Below are 19107 nucleotides of genomic sequence, written 5' to 3'. Positions count from 1 at the left end.
TCCCGAAGGATCGTCAAAACCTGTCTCACATGATCCTGATGGGTCTTCAGATCAGGAGAATAAATTTAAATGTCATCCAGGTAAACTACTACGAACCTCCCCACCAAGTGATGAAAAATGTCATTGACGAATCGCTGAAATACTGCTGGCGCGTTCGTCAACCCAAAAGGCATCACCAGGTTTTCAAAATGACCCTCGTGCGTATTGAAGGCCGTTTTCCACTCATCCCCCTCCTTGATCCTGATCAGATTGTAGGCTCCTCTCAAATCCAACTTGGAGAACACCTTGGCTCCAACAATCTGATCAAAAAGATCAGAGATCAAGGGCAGGGGATATGGATCCCGGACTGTAATACGGTTCAACTCCCGGAAATCCAAACACGGTCTCAGTGATCCATCTTTTTTCTTCACAAAGAACAAACCTACTGCCACTGGAGACTTAGATGGTCTAATATGACCCTTTGCCAAACTCTCGGCGACATACTTTCGCATGACCTCTCTTTCGGGTTGAGAGAGGTTGTAAAGCCGAGACTTTGGCAACTTGGCGCCAGGAATGAGATTAACTGGACAATCATAGTCCCGATGAGGGGGCAATTCCTGAGCCCCACCCTCCGAAAAAACATCCGCAAAATCCGAGAGATACGGAGGTAAAGCCGTAATGGACACTTCAGAAATAGATGTGACAAGACAATTGTCCGAACAAAATTCGCTCCAACCAATGATTTGTTTCGCTTGCCAGTCTATAATTGGGTTATGTCTAATCAACCATGGCAACCCCAAAACTATAGGAGCTGGCAAATCCTTCATGACAAAACAAGAAATAATTTCAGCATGTGAATCACCCACCCTTAAATGAATACCATGAACAATGTGAGTGAGACTCCTTTGAGAAAGAGGGGAAGAATCAATTGCAAAAACACGAATCTCGTTCTCTAACGTGCAAGTACTTAGTCCCAGGCCTTGAAGAAAAAGAAAGTCAATTAGGTTTACCCCAGCACCACAATCAAGGAATACATCAACAAACACATTTTTTGACTCTAGCGCCACCATAGCTGAAAGGAGAAAACGGGAACTGCAGGGAGCTTGCATACCTGTCTGCTCCACCACACCATTCATACAACCAAGTGTGAGGGAGTTTTTTTTTTCTTTTTTCCTTTTCTCTTCCACCTGTGATTTAACATGAGGACAAGAAAAAATAAAATGACCCCTCTTTCCACAAAAGTAACATAGTTTGTGCAATTTCCTAAAGTCTCTACTATCAGAATGGCAAGAAATCTGACCCAATTGCATGGGTTCCTCCGCTACTCCAGAGTTATAAGCAATATCACCCTGGGCAGAAGAAGAAACAAAACCACACGCAGGAGGGATCCCCTGCACGGAGGGACCCTTACCCCTCTCTCGGATACGTCTATCCAACCGTATAGCCAAAGACATTGCATTCTCTAAAGTATCCGGATACTCATGAAAAGCCAGGGCATCCTTCAACCTTTCAGATAACCCCTGACAAAACTGACTACGTAACGCGGGGTCGTTCCACCCCGACTCAGTAGCCCACCTCCTAAACTCTGTACAGTAACCCTCTGCAGTATGTTCACCCTGCAGTAAGTTACGCAATTTCGATTCTGCCATCGAGACCCGATCTGGGTCATCGTAAATCAATCCCAGGGCTTGGAAAAATTCCTCCACTGACCGGAGAGCCAGAGAACCGGGCGGCAGAGAAAAAGCCTGAGATGGTGAAGTGGGAAATAGGAGCAGCCTGCTCGCACAGAACCTGGATGGGAAAGATGACACAAAACAACCAACTAGAAACAACACTTATCTTCCTGAGCTGGAGCAGACAGCCAACCTTCCTTCCTAGCTTCCAAGATCACAATAATGAATATAATCCGCTCAGGGCACTGGGCAGAGGAGCTATTTAAACTAATGACTCCACCCAGTGCACCTGATGAGGGGCGGATCCAGCACGACTCCAAAACAAACACTAAACTCGTGCTGCAATCCTGGCCGACCTCCGCACATCGTCAGAGTGGGGCATGACAGCGTATCATAGACGTGGGTAGTATACCCAATATCTTCCTATAATGGCAGCCAACTGTGAAATAATATAATATGCATGAGCCTCCAACTTACATTAAAGTAGTATACACTCACATTCAGTACTTTCATAATTAGGTAGCAGGTTTGGGCTGTAATTACGAACTTCTGGTTCCAGAGTGGAGGAAGCTGGATTCTGATGGAGGTAAGCGGTCTGGATAACAGCTGGCCCATCATACACCCTGCATATTATTATTATACAAGATGTATATAGCGCCAACAGTTTGCGCAGCCCTTTACAATATAGGGAAGACATTACAATCACAATACAAATCCAGACAAGATGGTAAGGAGGGCCCTGGCCCTGAGGGCTTACAATCTAAAAGGGAGGGGGAAGTGATACATGAGGAGGGAGCTGCATGGGGATGAGTTGTTTGAGAACGTGATGGTTGAGTGGTTAGTTTGAGGTGGGATAGGCTTCCCTGAAGAGATGAGTCATTAGGGAATACCTAAAGGCAGTCAAGGTGGGCGACAGACGGACGGGTTGGGGTAAAGAATTCCAGAGGGGGTGAGTTGTGGAGTAGAAAGATAGAATTTACTGTCATTGGAATAGAGATGGTATTGGAAGCCATGTGAGGTTATTAACTGACCAAGGGAGGAGGTGTAGCTAGAGAAGAGAAGGGGTCCAAGGACAGAGCCTTGGGGGACCCCTACAGAAAGAGGAAGGGAGAAGTTAAATTTGTATGTGACGCTAAAGGAGCGCTTAGATAGGTAGGAGGAGAACCATGACAGAGCAGAGTCTTGTAGCCCAAGTGACTGGATATGGATATAACAATATAACAAATATGGATTGAACAAGAAGCTTGCTCAAAAAGGTGAATTTAGCCTTTAATATTGCATATGCTTATGATTTTATATATATTTCATACTCTAGCGTTTATCGGAATTCATGCTCAGTGTACATGTACTTTTTTTATGTAATCAAGTTCTCTTTAAGTCCCCATTTCTTAACCCCTTAAGGACACAGCCCTATTTCACCTTAAGGACCAGGCCATTTTTTGCAAATCTGACCAGTGTCACTTTAAGTGCTGATAACTTTAAAACGCTTTGACTTACCCAGGCCGTTCTGAGATTGTTTTTTCGTCACATATTGTACTTCATGACACTGCTAAAATTGGGTCAAAAAAGTTAATTTTTTTGCATAAAAAAATACCATATTTACCAAAAATTTTGAAAAATTTGAAAATGTCAAAGTTTCAGTTTCTCTACTTCTGTAATACATAGTAATACCCCCAAAAATTGTGATGACTTTACATTCACCATATGTCTACTTCATGTTTGTAGCATTTTGGGAATGATATTTTATTTTTTGGGGATGTTACAAGGCTTAGAACTTTAGAAGCAAATTTTGAAATTTTTCAGAAATCTTCAAAATCCCACTTTTTATGGACCAGTTCAGGTTTGAAGTCACTTTGTGAGGCTTACATAATAGAAACCACCCAAAAATGACCCCATTCGCTATTTAGTTTTGTGGAACACCTAAAGGGTTAACAAAGTTTGTAAAGTAACTTTTGAATACCTTGAGGGTTTCTTAGATAGAGTTTCTTAGATGGGGTCACTTTTTTGGAGTTTCTAGTCTAGGCTACATCAGGGGGGGCTTCTAATGGGACATGGTGTCCAAAAAAACTGTCCATCAAAATCTGCCTTCCAGAAACCATATGGAGTTCCCTTTGTTCTACGCCCTGCTGTGTGGCTATATAGCCATTTACGACCACATATGGGGTGTTTCTGCAAACTACAGAATCAGGGCCATAAATATTAAGTTTTGTTTGGCTGTTAACCCTTGCTTTATTACCGGAAAAAAAGGATTCAAATGGAAATTTTGGGCGACTATCTAATGTAGGGGCTCATTTTTTGCGGGATGAGATGGCGGTTTTATTGGCACTAATTGGGGGTGCATATGACATTTTCTTTGCTCGCTATTACACTTTTTCTGATGTTAGGTGACAAAAAAATGGCTTTTTTTACACTTTTTTTTTTTTAACACTGTTCATCCGGGGGGGGTTGGGTTAAATGTTATTTTTATAGAGACGATTTTTACGGACGCGACGATGCCCAATATGTATGGTTCTCAGACTTTGGAGACACTAAGCAGGCATCCTAAAACTGCGGCCCTCCAGATGTTGTAAAACTACAATTCCCACCATGCCCTGCTGATGGCTGTAGGTTGTCTGGGCATGCTGGGAGTTATAGTTTTACAACATCTGGAGGGCCGCAGTTTGAGGATGCCTGCACTAAAACTAATATTTTTGTGGAAAAAAAAATTGTTTCTGTGTCTCCAAAGTCTGAGAGACATAGTTTTTTATGTTCTCTAGGGGACTGTTGGAGATTATAAAAATGTAGTACTCCATGGAAGTGTGATACTCCCTGAAGCAATCGATAACGCAGAGGCCCGGATGATCGGGGCAAGTGTCACATTGAGTAGTGGTGTCCTTCCGTATCCCCCTCTTGTGACACACTCTGCATATTTTTTGGGTTCGTCCCATCTTTCCAGTATGGGGGACCACACCTGGAAGATGTTGGCCAGGGACGATCCGGGCGCCTCCAATTCCCGAGGTACTCCGGCCTGCTCTTTCCCGGTCCGAAAAGATCAGGTCTTTGAGGACTGCCTCATAGAATTGGAGGAATGTCCCTGTGCTGCCAGCGCTTTGGGATAGTACAAAAGAGTTGTACATGGCAACCTGTACCAAGTAGACCGCAACTATTTTGTACCATGCCCGGGTTTTGCGCATGGCGTTATATGGCTTGAGGACTTGATCAGAGAGATCAACTCCTCCCATATACCGATTGTAGTCGACGATACAATCGGGCTTGAGGACCGTTGCCGCGGTACCTCGCACAGAGACGGGGGTGGTGCTGTTACCGTGGATTGTGGACAGCATAAGGACATCCCTCTTGTCCTTATACCTGACCAGCAACTGGCTTCCACTGGTAAGGGCACGGGTCTCACCCCTGGGGATAGGTACCTGGAGGGGGTGGGCAGGGAGGCCGCGTTGATTTTTCCGCACGGTCCCACAAGCGAACGTGGATCTGGCGGCAAGGGACCTGAACAAGGGAATGCTGGTATAAAAGTTGTCCACGTACAAGTGGTAACCCTTATCCATCAGTGGGTACATAAGGTCCCACACGAGTTTCCCGGTAACACCCAGAGTGGGGGGACATTCTGGGGGTTGAATCCGGGAATCTTGCCCCTCGTACACACAAAATTTGTAAGTGTACCCTGAGGTACTCTCACAAATTTTGTATAGCTTCACGCCATACCTCGCCCGCTTTGTGGGAATGTATTGGCGGAAACTGAGTCTCCCCTTGAACGCAACGAGAGACTCATCAACCGCGACCTACCTTTCAGGTACGTAGGCCTGCGCAAATTTGGCCCCAAAGTGATCGATGACCGGCCGTATCTTATACAGCCGGTCATAGGCAGGATCACCTCGGGGGAAGGACATGCTGCATTATCGGAATAATGCAGACATTTCCGGATGGCCTCAATCTGGGAGCATGTCATGGCCGTACTGTAGAGTGGGGTCTGGTAGATGATGTCCCCACTCCAGTATTGCCTGACACTGGGTTTTTGCACTAGACCCATATGCAGCACGAGGCCCCAAAATGTCCTTATCTCGGCTGCACTGACCGGCGTCAAGCCACCGGGTCTAGCCAAAAATGAGCCCAGGTTTTGAATGACGAACTGTTGGGCGTACAGTTTAGTCTGCTCCACCATCAGATTCACCAGTGGGTTACTGAAAAAAAAAAAAAAAAAGTCAATTTCAGTAAACACCACTGTGGGAATCTGGATTCCTGGATTGTCAGCAAAATCCGGAATCTCGGGCTCAAAGTCCACTGGGGGACACCAGCTAAGTTCATCGGCAGGGGGCTCCGGTGGGCTTATTTGGTGGGCCGGTGGTGGGTGGGATGCGGGGGGCAAGTGGCAGTGGGGGTCTGGGGTCTGAAAGCTGGAACAAAAAAGTTTAGAATAAATGTTTTTTTTTTTTTTTTTTTTTACTTTTCCCTTCTATCCCTGCCTAACGGTGCCTCTCCCTCACTGACCCTAACCTACCTGGAGGGTGATGGGTGCAGGAGGGTGATGGATTACGATTAGGGGGACTCAGGAGCTGGTGCTGGACGGTGCTGCAGGGTGCTCGTGCAGAACAGGAAGAGGAGGGGAGAGAGGAGCGCAGGAAGTTTGAATCTCGCGCCTCTCTCCCCTGCACCAATCAGCACCCTGGACAGCAGCGTTCAGCACCAGGGCCAGCACCGCCTCTCCAAATCTTCGGACTGCGATTGGTGGTGTATAATCACGCCACCGATCGCAGTCTTTTTCCGGTTCATCGGGTCACCAGAGACCCGAATGGACCGGAAACGCAGCAAACCGCAGGTCTGAATTGACCTGTGGTTTTCTGCAGTCGCCGATATGGGGGGGTCAAATGACCCCCCCTGGCGTTGTTACAGGATGCCGGCTGAATGATTTCAGCCGGCATCCCGTTCCGATTAACCCCCGCGGCGCCGGCATGACGTACCGGTACATCATAAAGCCATGACGTACCGGTACATCATGTGTCCTTAAGGACTCGGGAAACATGCCGTACCGGTACGTCATGTGTCCTTAAGGGGTTAAGTGAATTCGGCTTTTATGTTTCATATAAATATGTTTTTTTCTCCTTACAAAATAGTTGTCGGTTTTGGGCTCTACTGACTTATGTCTTGGACAAGTGAGATTTTGAGTAGCAGAACAGACAGTTGCTATATGGAATACTGCAACCCCCTGGGCTTAGAGGTCATTCTCAAGTGCTGCTGTCTGTAATCGAGGATGGAGAAAGAGTTCACTATCCAGAACTAGCTGCTTACGGGTCTTGTCACCGGCGAAGCGGAATCCGAGTTGTATGTCACACCCTTGCTTTTTCTTCATTGAAAGAAACCCATTTAATTAAGAGTGGTCTTTCACACCAGAATAAGCAAGGGATTCCACCTGAACTCTAAAACCCTTCCCTCTTGAACGACCTCGGTACTGCAATGGCTTCTTGTAACAAGGCATATATGAGTGGCCGTAATGATGACCTATCAATAGAAGAAGTCTCCAAAATTCTGTGTAACACAGAATTTCAAGAAAGTCAACTGATTTCACTGCCACCTGTACTACCAAGAGGTGGAGAGGTGTATGTTTATTGCCCACCAGATACTAATCCTGATCATGAGCATGACTTCCAGTTTGATCAGTACAGATGGATATCCAAAGGATCAAACTTTCATGGTAAGCGCAAGTATCTTCAGGAAGTACTTAAAAGATACTACTACTTAAAGGATCCAAATGGGGAAAAAAAAAAGATTCTCTGCGTGGTTTTCATAAGCACGTTTACTGTTTACGGGAAAGTAAAACCGCAAGGAAGCTGTACATTCTACATTACTTGGGTGATAAGAGTTTACATTGTACAGTATGCCATGGAAACAGCAAACACCCCAAGAAACCTTTTGTTGCCACTATGAAAAATACCATCACAGAAATAAAGGAGTCTGTGCTACAGAGAGAGCCAATGAAAACTTACAAGCACATGCTAAGCCAATATTTGTTCCAAGGATCTAACAAGCACATGAGTGTGGACCGTCCTAGAAACTTAAAGCAGGTTCAAAATTTCTCCTACCAGGAAAAGAAGAAACAAAGATTCTGCAATGATGAAATATTTAGCCTTCTTGAACTGGCAGTCCACCTTGAAGATTACATAAAAAAAATAAAAAAATTTCCAGATCTTCTGGTATCGTTTGGCCACCCGGAGATATTAAGTCAAGCTAGGAAGCTTATTTGGATATCAAATCAAGATGTTTTATCCTATGATACCACATTTAATGTTGGCGACTTTTATCTGTCAACAATTGTGATGAGAAATGTCACATTAATTGGTAACCCGATTTTTCCTGTGGCTTTTCTTCTTCATGAGAGAAAATTTAAAGCGTGCCATAGTGAATTTCTGTGTGACCTTCTAAACTGTTTGGATGGGAACAGGATTACAAGCATTCCATTCGTTACTGACAGAGAAAGGGGTATTGCTGAACCTCTACAGACATATTTTCCAAAGATACCTCATATATACTGCACAAACCATATATTGAGAGATGTAGATGCCTGGATTAGGAAACATGGTGGAAAAAAGGATGACTTAAAGGTTTTAAAAGACAACATAACACAACTGATTGACTCAGGATCAATGTCAGCGTTTGACAGTCTTTACCATTTGTTCAGAAGGAAATGGAGTAAAGAATTTAGAGACTATTTTCATAAACAGTTAAAGGATTGCATCTCCAAATATTCTGCAAAGTTTGTGACGTCTAAATTTGCCGCTTTTGTAAACAACAAAAATGCCACAAACAACATCAGCGAGAGTTTCAATAAAGTTATAAAGAACCAAAACGAATGGAAAGAACTGCCTGCTGATGCAGTCGCGCTTGCGATGTTTTACATGCAGTGTTATTACATGAATGAATTTGAAAGAGCATATTGTGAACTGGGAAACTATGAATTGAAAAAACAATTTTCACATTTGAGAAAAAGAGTGGCAGATGTAACATTTCCTGCCTTTTACCTACTAGAGACCATAATTGATAAAATCTAAAATTCTGATCCAGAGCCAGTCAAAGGAGTGGAAAAGGGGAAACATTACCGAATGAGTCAAAGGTCTCTTGCAAAATATTGCATAGAATCTGGTGGTATTACACTCTGTCCACAGTCCTCAATATTTGATGTACGCAGCATTTATGGCAAAAGAATACATGCAGTAAAACTTCTTCCAGAACCAGCTGTTTGTTCTTGTCCCAGCACAGGGCTGTGTTATCATATCATAGCAGCTCAAACGTCAGTTGGATTGAAGGAGGCAGTGGACAAGCAAACATACTCATTGTCTATGCTTTGCAAGAGAAAACAACAAGGCCGACCAAAGAAATCAGGAAGGAAGAAACCAAGGAAAGGAGATTATGATTATGATGTGGAGCCAGCACCAGATTCATTTCTTTACTTTTCACCGGAGAAAGGACATTTACAAGAGAAAAATTCGGGAGAACAATTATATCAATCAAAAGTAAAACAGGAGATGGGTATTTCTGACATAATCTTTGAAAACCAGCCCAAACATTCTACACCAAAAAAAGAAACGACTCGAGGAAATGAAACGGTCGCACGCGATGAATTGTCTCCATGGGATGTGCCAGCAACAGATCTGGATAACAGCCTGTTAGGCAGAGTGGAAAAAAAGTTTTTGCAGACATTGGATCCTGGAGAATGGCTTTGTGATGAGGTGATAGAAGAAGCCATAAGCAAATTTATTTGTCAGAGGACGCTCACCGAAAAGGTTTTGATGTGTCCCACTTTCATATTCCAGAGTATGGTAAGAGGCACGCAGACATTTTTTAATTTTTTTGGGGGAAAAATGTTGCTCTAAATAAAGACATTCTCTTGCTTCCTTTCAACACGGATGCCTATGGTCCTGGACAACAATGGTGCCTCTCTGTTGTAATTTTTAGTACCAAGAAAGTAATATTTTTGGATTCCGTGAAAGAAAAAACAGAGGAACATGCTGACATTGCTTTATCTATTGTTGCTGCATGTTACCAGTTAGCAAACATATCTTTCTCCAAAGAGGAATGGAGAGTATACCTTTGTGAAGATGCAGTCCAACAAACAATAATTTTGACTGTAGTGTCTATACTGTATTGAACGCTTATTTGATTATTACTGGACATCAGTATCATAATGTTGTTAGTCAACACGTTCGAAAATGGATTGCATTAAATGTAGCAGAACATAAGCAGTGCAACTGCAAAAGGCTAAAGACAAAAAAACTCAACAAAGGTTTGCATATTAAAAAACACAAAACACTTCTACAAATGAACATGAAAACTGATGTCATCGAGAAGCCACTTTCTACCTACGTTTCATCTCTTCTAGATAGGGACAGCAGCAGATGGTCGACGTGTGGGCAGAATACCTGCCCTGGGTCATTCACCCCCACCGACTGCATGGTTTTATGTTGCAAATGTCGCCAATGGTGTCATGCATCTTGCCTGCTGCAAATAGCGTCAAAGCTCCCAACGTATTACCTATGCCACCAGTGCTCAGAATAAAGGGTCCTGCTGCTGCTCCTCCCAAGGACCCTTTCCTTCTCTCCCTAATACTTCCGTATTAACTCATGTTATTCCCTAGAAGGAAACAATTCTGTCAGACAATTTCAATCTTAGCATTTGACTCTGCACTTGGGGAACATCTGTAAATAAAAGTTAAATTTTATACGCCACACACATTTGCCTGGAAATGAGCTCATTTTTTATTTTTTGCTTTCCCTTATACTCTATGGGCATTCCATTGTGTCACCAGGCTTGCCTTTCCAAAAGAAAACAATGATAAACCCTGTTCATCTGAATTCTAAAACATGCTACTGTGCTGAACAGCACATCTGCTTAAAATTTATTTTAAGTGGGGGCGGAGCCTGCACCGGAGCTAGAGGGCAGCCTGAAGTGCAGCTCTGCTGTATGAGAAGCCCTCACAGCCTTATCAATCCAGCTTTTTGGTGCCAGAATGGTCAAGATAGGTGGCCAAAGACCCGTGGACACACAGGGGCAAGCTAAAGAAGCGATCCCTAATGAATCTATGGATAAATTCCTAAAGAAAGCAGCACAGATACATGTGGCCAAAGAATCCAAGATGGCGCCCGGAACGCCGAGAGCGGCGGGGAACAGTGGGAAAGCTGCTGCTGCCTCTGAGAAGTTAAGGGAAGTCTCCCCTGGAATCGACACCCTGCCTATATCAAGATCATTCTTGAAGGAGGCCCTGTGTGAAGCGTTAGACCCTCTTAAAACGGATCTCACTTCCATTAAGGAGGACATGCGACATATTGAGAGGAGAGTAGAAGTATTAGAAGACACACAGCTGGCGATAATATCGCATCAAACAGAAACTTCCTCCGCTTTGTCCCTTCACCAAAGGCATCTAAATTCCCTATATACACTCCTGGAAGATCAGGAGAACAGGGGAAGACGCAATAATTTGCAATTTAGAGGCATACCAGAATCTGTGGGGGCAGAAGACATACAAGAAACAGTGATGAATATATGCATGCAGCTGCTAGGCCCAGATTCCTCTCATGAGATCAATATAGAGAGAGCACACAGGGCGCTGCGCCCCAAGCCTCAAGCTACAGAACCACCAAGAGATGTGATCTGTAAATTCCTCCATTACCCTGTTAAGGACGCTATTCTGAACAAAGCTAGGAATGCCCCACAAGTGAATGTGGATGATTGTCCTATCTCTATATACCAGGATTTAGCACAAACCACCTTAAAGAAAAGAAGGGCCCTAAAACCACTAACTGAATGGTTACGCAACAACAAAGTGATGTATAAATGGCTTTTTCCTTTTGGTTTATCTTTTGTATTCAACGGTCAGAGATTTTCTATATCCTCATTTCAAGACCTGAATAAAGTCTTTGACATCCTGCAAATTGACCACCTGCACATTGAAAACTGGGACGTTATCCAAGGAAATATTTCATCAACCAACCTTCCAACAGCTGTTCCTTGGGAGACTCCTCGTCCAGCTAAATCTCAAAGATCAAGAAGAGGACGTAATTCCTCCACGCCAAGACGCCTTCCTCTTAATGAAGATTGAAGATTTCCTTACTTTCACATCAGGTTCCAGTTACATCGTATATAATGGACTTTTAGTCCAGGAACTCATTAAGTATTTTAAATAGAACTCTATGTCTTCAATCTCATATATGTTCTATGTCCTATCTGAATAACGTTTGTTTCTCCACCTATTTTGTACCATTTAAGGTTCCTACCAATAGGCCCATATGAGGGTGACATACTTGGTCACAATATGTTGTGTACTATTCCCCCCCTACCCCCTAATCTGAGTGTAACAGCTCTAATTTTCAAACTGATAACAATTGTATGCTATCTATGTTCTCAAGTTTTTTTTTTTTTTTTTTGTTATGATGACAGGTTTCTTCAATGGCCTAGGATACTTCCCCGTAAGGAGGGGGTGCGTCTTTGGAACTCAGATGCTCCGCCAAGAAAGGCTAAGTACCCTCATTTTGCACCCACATGAGATTTTTCAGAGCTTGCATCGATCAGACATCTTCTTGAACGATGGCGGACCTATGTGTAGCTTCGTTAAATGTTAAAGGGTTCCACGCCCCTGCTAAACGTAGCCAAATATTCTCACAAATGAAGAATGAAAATTGCTCAGTACTGATGCTCCAGGAGACACATTTTAAATTCAACAAATACCCTAACCTTTCCAGGTCTCTATTCCCACAGTGGTATCATTGTGGCTCCAATTCAGCAGCATCTAGAGGCGTGAGCGTCGGGTTCCGAAGAGGCCTCCCTTTTCCTATATTTCACACATCCACGACGTAGAGGGTAGATACATCTTTTTAAAGGGAACCATTGCTAATCAACATTATACGTTTGCTAATATTTACGCTCCTAATACTAATCAGGTATCTTGGTTGGTGGAGGTTCTTTCCCTTTTGGAGTCTTATAAGGAGGGCGTGGTGCTGTTTGGAAGGGATTTAAATATTGCAATAGAGCCATTATTAGACTCGACCTCCAAGAAGTCTGCAATCTCTTTTAAGGACCTCAAACATCTTAAAAGAAAAATGCAACAAAGCACCTTGTTGGATGTTTGGCGTCTGTTTAACCCCTCGGAACGGGACTACACTTTCTTTTCTTCACCCCACCATTCATACCACCGATTAGACTACCTATTGATTTCTAAAGAGCATCTAGGATTGTGTAATCGGGCATACATTGGTAACATGTTCCTCTCAGACCATGCACCCATATTCCTAAACATCTTGGCTCCATCATTAGCACCACGAGCATTTAGGTGGCGGCTGAATGAACAGCTTATTACGACTGAAGATAACTTAAAAATTAATCAACCATTATTAGAAGAGTTCTTCTCTCTCAACTCCCTCCCCGAAACTTCTCCACATATTTTGTGGGATGCCCATAAGGCGTACATGAGGGGCCAATTTATTAATTTGGGAGCAAGAATTAAAAAACAGAGGAAAAAACAAGTTGATACATTATTGTCCCAGATCCAACGTTTAGAGACTCTACATAAAAGATCCCTTTCACAAGCTCATCTTGAGGAACTCACAGAAACGAGATCTAAACTAAAAAACATCCTTAATACTTCTTCGGCGAAATATTATCTCCATACGCAGTTTAAATACTATGCACATGGGGATAAAGCGTCAAAATTCATGATGCAACGCATGAAACAGAGAAAGTCACATAATTATATACATAAGATTAAAACCCCAGATATAGGTGAGGTTTTCTCTACCCCAGAAATAGCTAGTCAGTTTCAAAAATTTTATTACTCACTTTACAATATAAATGACTCTGAAAGAAAGGATATCAACCCCTCACTTCCATCTCCGGAAAAATCAGTTAAGGCATTCCTTAACTCACTCTCTTTACCATCTCTATCTGAGAGTCAATCCCAAGTTCTCCAAGCCCCATTCACGCTAGAGGATGTATTGACAGCAATTAAACAACTTCCAAATGGGAAAAGCCCTGGCCCAGATGGCTACCCTGCTTTATATTATCGTACCTTTCGAAACATATTAGGCCCGTACCTACTTAAAATATACAATTGCTCCCTGTCTGGTGTTCCGCTTACCCCTGACATGACTAGGGCAAATATTACGCTTATCCCAAAAGAAGGGAAGGATAGCTCCTTATGTGCTAACTTTCGCCCTATATCACTATTAAATCTGGATTTAAAAATCTTAGCCAAAATGCTAGCATCTCGTCTGTCCAACTTTCTTCCAACTCTAATCAAAGGAGATCAAGTGGGTTTTGTCCGTGGTAGGGAGGGCAGAGATAAAACGGCTAAAGTTCTGAATGCTATATATTATGCTAAGAGGTTACGCCGTCCTCTGGTCCTCCTTAGCATGGACGCGGAAAAAGCATTTGATAGGGTTAGTTGGGAGTATATGGAAGAAGTTCTTCAAGCCTTTAAATTTCCAGATCCATATATTAAAGCTATCTTCTCATTGTACACCCATGCATCAGCCTCCATTATTATTAATGATACTCTATCCCCACCCTTCAATATCCGTAACGGCACCAGACAGGGATGCCCCCTTTCACCACTAATTTTTGTCTTAGTCATGGAAACATTATTACAGTCGATTAGGAGAGAGAGAGGGATTGAGGGTATTAAAATTGGCCAACAGGAACATAAGGTAGCTGCATTCGCAGATGATCTCTTGATAATAAACACTAACCCGACTATAGCCCTGCCTCTGATATATAGAACTCTGGAACAATTTAGTCTCCACTCTAATTTTAAGATTAATATGAGCAAGTCCCATATATTAAGCATAGACCTCCCCTCCCCAGTCAGAAATATACTGAAAAATAGCTCTCCCTTTAACTGGGATACCCCCCATATTACGTATCTTGGAGTTAAGATTGGTCCAAATCCCACTTCATTATTTCATATGAATTACACCCCCCTATTAAAATCAATAGCAGATCAGCTGTCACTGCTAAAGAACCCTTCACTCTCATGGTTCGGCAGAAAAAATATCGTCACTTCCCTAGTTTTGCCCAGACTGACCTACTTACAGCAGGTCTTGCCTGTTCCAGTTCCTAAGACTTATTATACTAAACTTAAACGTGAAATCAGTTCATTTGTCTGGGATGGGAAGAGGGCTCGACTCGCTCGTTCTGTTCTCTGCAGACCTAAGGCTAAAGGAGGGATAGGTTTACCGGACCCTGAAATATATGGGAAAGCTGTATTATTGTCAAGGGTAGTGGAATGGTTGAAGAGCCCTGTGAACAAGCCGTGGGTTTCCATGGAACAGAATGACATGGGCTCGTGCATCTCAGGTTTTTTAGTGGGACAAGTCAAATTTCCTGTCCTGAATAGACCTCTCAATCCTATAGTAAAGACGACATTGTCAGCATGGATTTGGCTTCAATCCTCACAATATGCAGTCCCACTTCCGTCACCTCTGCTCCAGATAAAAGATATAATGGCACATGCCTCTCCTATTTTAAGAGATTGTCTACCTTCCTCAGTTAAGAATTCCACAATTCAGATCCTCTCCCTATATGGAGATGAGGTCACAATATTAAGTAATGAGGAGATTCTCCATGTTTTCCCAGATTGTAAACCCTTTCCACACCTACTTACTTTTCTTCGCTCCTTTATTATTAAAAATATTCCTATGGAAGCTCTACTACGCCCATTAACGTGGTTTGAAAGCCTATTAGTGGACCATTCTAGACACACCAAACTGATCTCAAGACTATACAAAAAATTAATCACGCCGTTAAATATGGTCAAACCTGCCTTTATAGGCCATTGGGAGAGAGACTTGGGAGTGACATTTTCCCAAGACGAGATCTCACAACTACTATTAATACCACACAGAGCATCCAGATGTGTCCGAACCCAAGAAAACGGCTATAAAGTCTTGACCCGCTGGTATAGGACTCCAGACATCACCTGCCTATATAGCCTGAATGGGTCGGACAAATGCTGGAGGTGCAGAGATCAAAGAGGTTCATTTTACCATATTTGGTGGTCATGCCCGGTGATACAGAAATGGTGGAATGAAATCTTTAGTATAGCCAATAAAATTTGTAAAACTAAGATTTCGGTGTCACCCCAATTGGCACTATTGGGATCTTATCCTTCCCTCTCTGGGGGGACCCCCACTCGCCTTTTTCACTGTATGCTTAGTGCAGCTCGCCTCCTTATTCCAAAACTTTGGCTATCATCAGACGTACCCTCCATATCTCAATGGACGGAGAAATTAGATCAAATATACAGGTTTGAAGAGATCTCGGCTTGGGAGAACAGGAGGTTTAGCTCCTTTAGGTCTATCTGGAAAGCATGGTCCAATTTTAGGAATTTTACCTAATATCTTCATGTGCCTACATCAATAATTATATCATATGCACTTAAAATGGGGAACCAACCCAACCCGCACTTGATTGTGGGTTCAAGGGGACTGTAAGTCTTTCATAATATGAAGCTTATCATACCTTTGTATCCAAGTAATATAATGCTTTTCTCGTGTTTATCTCCTGTCATCCAATATGTATCTTTTACAAGATGTGTTGTTTCTTTAGCATGTACTTTATATGTATGTTCTATAATTTTCAATAATTATTATTTTAAGTGTCAAGTAATTATGCTTACATGGTAAATCTATTCTACCATTATAGACTATGGGCATTTCATAGTGTCATTCACACTTGTCATTCACTCAAGAAAGTAATGATAATCCCACCCAATCTCAATATAGATCAATGCTACTGTGCGTGAAGAGTATGCCTGCTAAAGATTTATTTGAGGTGTTATATGGTTCTCGTCTCCATGGCCCATCTTTTTTCCCATTATACTCTATGGGCATTCCATTTTGCTATTCACCTGTCACTCCATAGAAAACAGAAAAAATCTAAAATTATTTCAATTGCAAAAGATGTTACTATACACGGGGAAGATCTGTGGTAAAGGATACATTAATATTTTCTGCAGATTTGCCTACAAATTATCTGATACTTTGTTTCCCATTATAATCTATGGGCATTCCGTTTGGCTTCATTATAGTCTATGGCCATTCTTTTGTCATTCACACTTGTCATTCCATAGAAAATAATGATAATCCCACCTAATCTCAATTTATATCAATGCTACTGTGCTTGGAGAGTATGCCTGCTAAAGATTTATTTGATGTGTCAGATGGTTCTCGTCTCTATGGCACATCTTTCTTCCCATTATACTCTATGGGCATTCCATTGTGCTATTCATCTGTCATTCCATAGAAAACAGGAAAAATACAAAGTTATTCCAATTGTAAAAGATGTTACTATGCACGGGGAAGATCTGTGGTGAAGGATAAATTGATAGTGGAATGCCCATAGAGAATAATGGAAATGTAATATTTGAATGAGAGACAAAACCATTTGACATATCTAATGAATATTTAGCAGACATACTCTCCAAACTCGGTGGGATTATTTTAAATTAAGATTAAGTGGGATTATCATTGGTTTCTATGGAAAGACAAGATGAATGACACAATGGAATGCCTATAGACTATAATGGGAAGTAAACGCTGAGGTTATTTGAAGGTAAATCTGTGTCATGTAGGATATTAATAATAATAATAATAATAATAATAATAATAATAAAATGATAATCCCATTAAATCTAAATTTTAAATAATCCGACTGAATTTGAAGAGTAAGCCTGCTACAGATTTATTTGATATGTTGAATGGTTCAGTCACCAAGTCACGTTTTACTTCCCATTATAGCCTATGGGCATTCGATTGTGCCATTCCCCTTCTCATATCATAGAAACCAATGATAATCCCACTTAATATCAATTTTAAATAATCCCACTGAACTTGAAGAGTAAACCTGCTACAGATTTATTTGATATGTTGAATGGTTCAGGCACCAAGTCACATTTTACTTCCCATTATAGCCTATGGGCATTACATTGTGCCATTCCCCTTCTCATATCATAGAAACCAATGATAATCCCACTTAATCTCAATTTTAAATAATCCCACTGAACTTGAAGAGTAAGACTGCTACAGATTTATTTGATATGTTGAATGGTTGAAAGCACCAAGTCACGTTTTAATTCCCATTATAGCCTATGGGCATTCCATCACCTTTGCATTCTATAGAAAACGGTTATAATCCAAGGTAATTTTCATTTTACAATATGCTACTCTACCCAGGGAACACTTGCGGTAAAGGTTAATGTCCTACATAACACAGATTTACCTGCAAATGAGCTCATAGTTTACTTTCCATTATAGTCTATGGGCATTCCTTTGTGTCATTCACCCTCGTCATTCTGCAGAAAACAGTGATAATTCCACTTAATATGAACATTAAATAATCCCACTGATCTTGGAGAGTAAGCCTGCTAAATAATTATTAGATATGTCAAATGGTTTTGTCTTGAATTCAAATATTTCATTTCCATTATTCTCTATGGGCATTCCACTCTCGTCCATTATTCTCTATGGGCATTCCACTTTCCTGTTAAAGTCTATGGGCATTCCATTCTGTCATTCCTTTTAGTAGGTAGCAGTGCAGCAGCAAAGTGAAGACAGGTGAGGTCATGGTGCCGAAAATTCAGCTGGTCAATAAGCAGAGCAGGGAACACAGCATCTCCCTACTTATTGACCAGCTCTGTATCTAATAGAAGAATTAGGCAGATGGCAGCAGCTGCAGGGGCAAGGAGGAAGTGAGCTTAGGTCGGAAAAGGGGGTGGAGCCATTCAGCCTGGCCGGGCCCTTAACACTCACGGGCCCCATAGCAAAAGCCTAGCCTGCCTATATGGGCGGTACACCAGTGGGTGTCAGTATCAGAATAGTGGCTGAAGCACGTGGCCAGAAGTAACGGTCCATTTTTCACAATGTTAGAACAATACTGCCAGAATGATGTAGTCTGATGCATCAGGCACCAGTGTTTGGAAATCCTGGCTGATCCACGCCTGTCCTGGCTGATCCAAGCCTGATTCATCTTTATAAAGGTTAATGTCTCAACATTTCCTGTTAAAAGGCAAGTTGTCTTTGGGGTAACTATGGTCCCACCGCACTAAACACCCATTTTGACACCACACTACTGGCTGGGCAGGAAAGCTTGTCCAAGGCAAACTTGTCCAGTTGCGGCCACAAAGTTTGGCTGCCCAGTAGTCCAGGGGATTTTGGATCTAGGGTGGCAGGGTGCAGTCCAAGTATGCCACCACCTGCTGGTTCAGGTTCTGCTCCATGTCATGCTGCTGCTGCTGGGTGGTTTCTTCAGTAGGCGGGTGAAGAAAAGTGTTCATTAGAGACTCCAGACTTAAGTTGCTGCTGATGCTCCTGATCCCCACCCTCTCCAGCAGTCATGGCAGTGGATCGTGAGTGCAGGGGGTCCGACCAGGGTCAGACCTTCCTGAGGATGGGTGATGACGCACATAGCGACCAAACGACTA

At 42.4% G+C, this 19107-nt stretch overlaps 1 protein-coding gene across 1 annotated transcript in view; it reads right to left on the bottom strand.

The window, feature by feature from the left end:
• LOC120999050 (vertebrate ancient opsin-like) overlaps window positions 1-19107 on the bottom strand; it is a 481495-nt gene that overhangs the window by 265943 nt on the left and 196445 nt on the right. The gene's annotated exons all lie outside the window — the stretch shown is intronic.

This window comes from Bufo bufo, chromosome 4 (assembly GCF_905171765.1).
Source record: "Bufo bufo chromosome 4, aBufBuf1.1, whole genome shotgun sequence".
Taxonomy (NCBI): domain Eukaryota; kingdom Metazoa; phylum Chordata; class Amphibia; order Anura; family Bufonidae; genus Bufo; species Bufo bufo.
The sequence above is the reverse complement of the archived record's forward strand: the minus strand, read 5'-3'. Positions and strand labels throughout refer to the sequence as shown.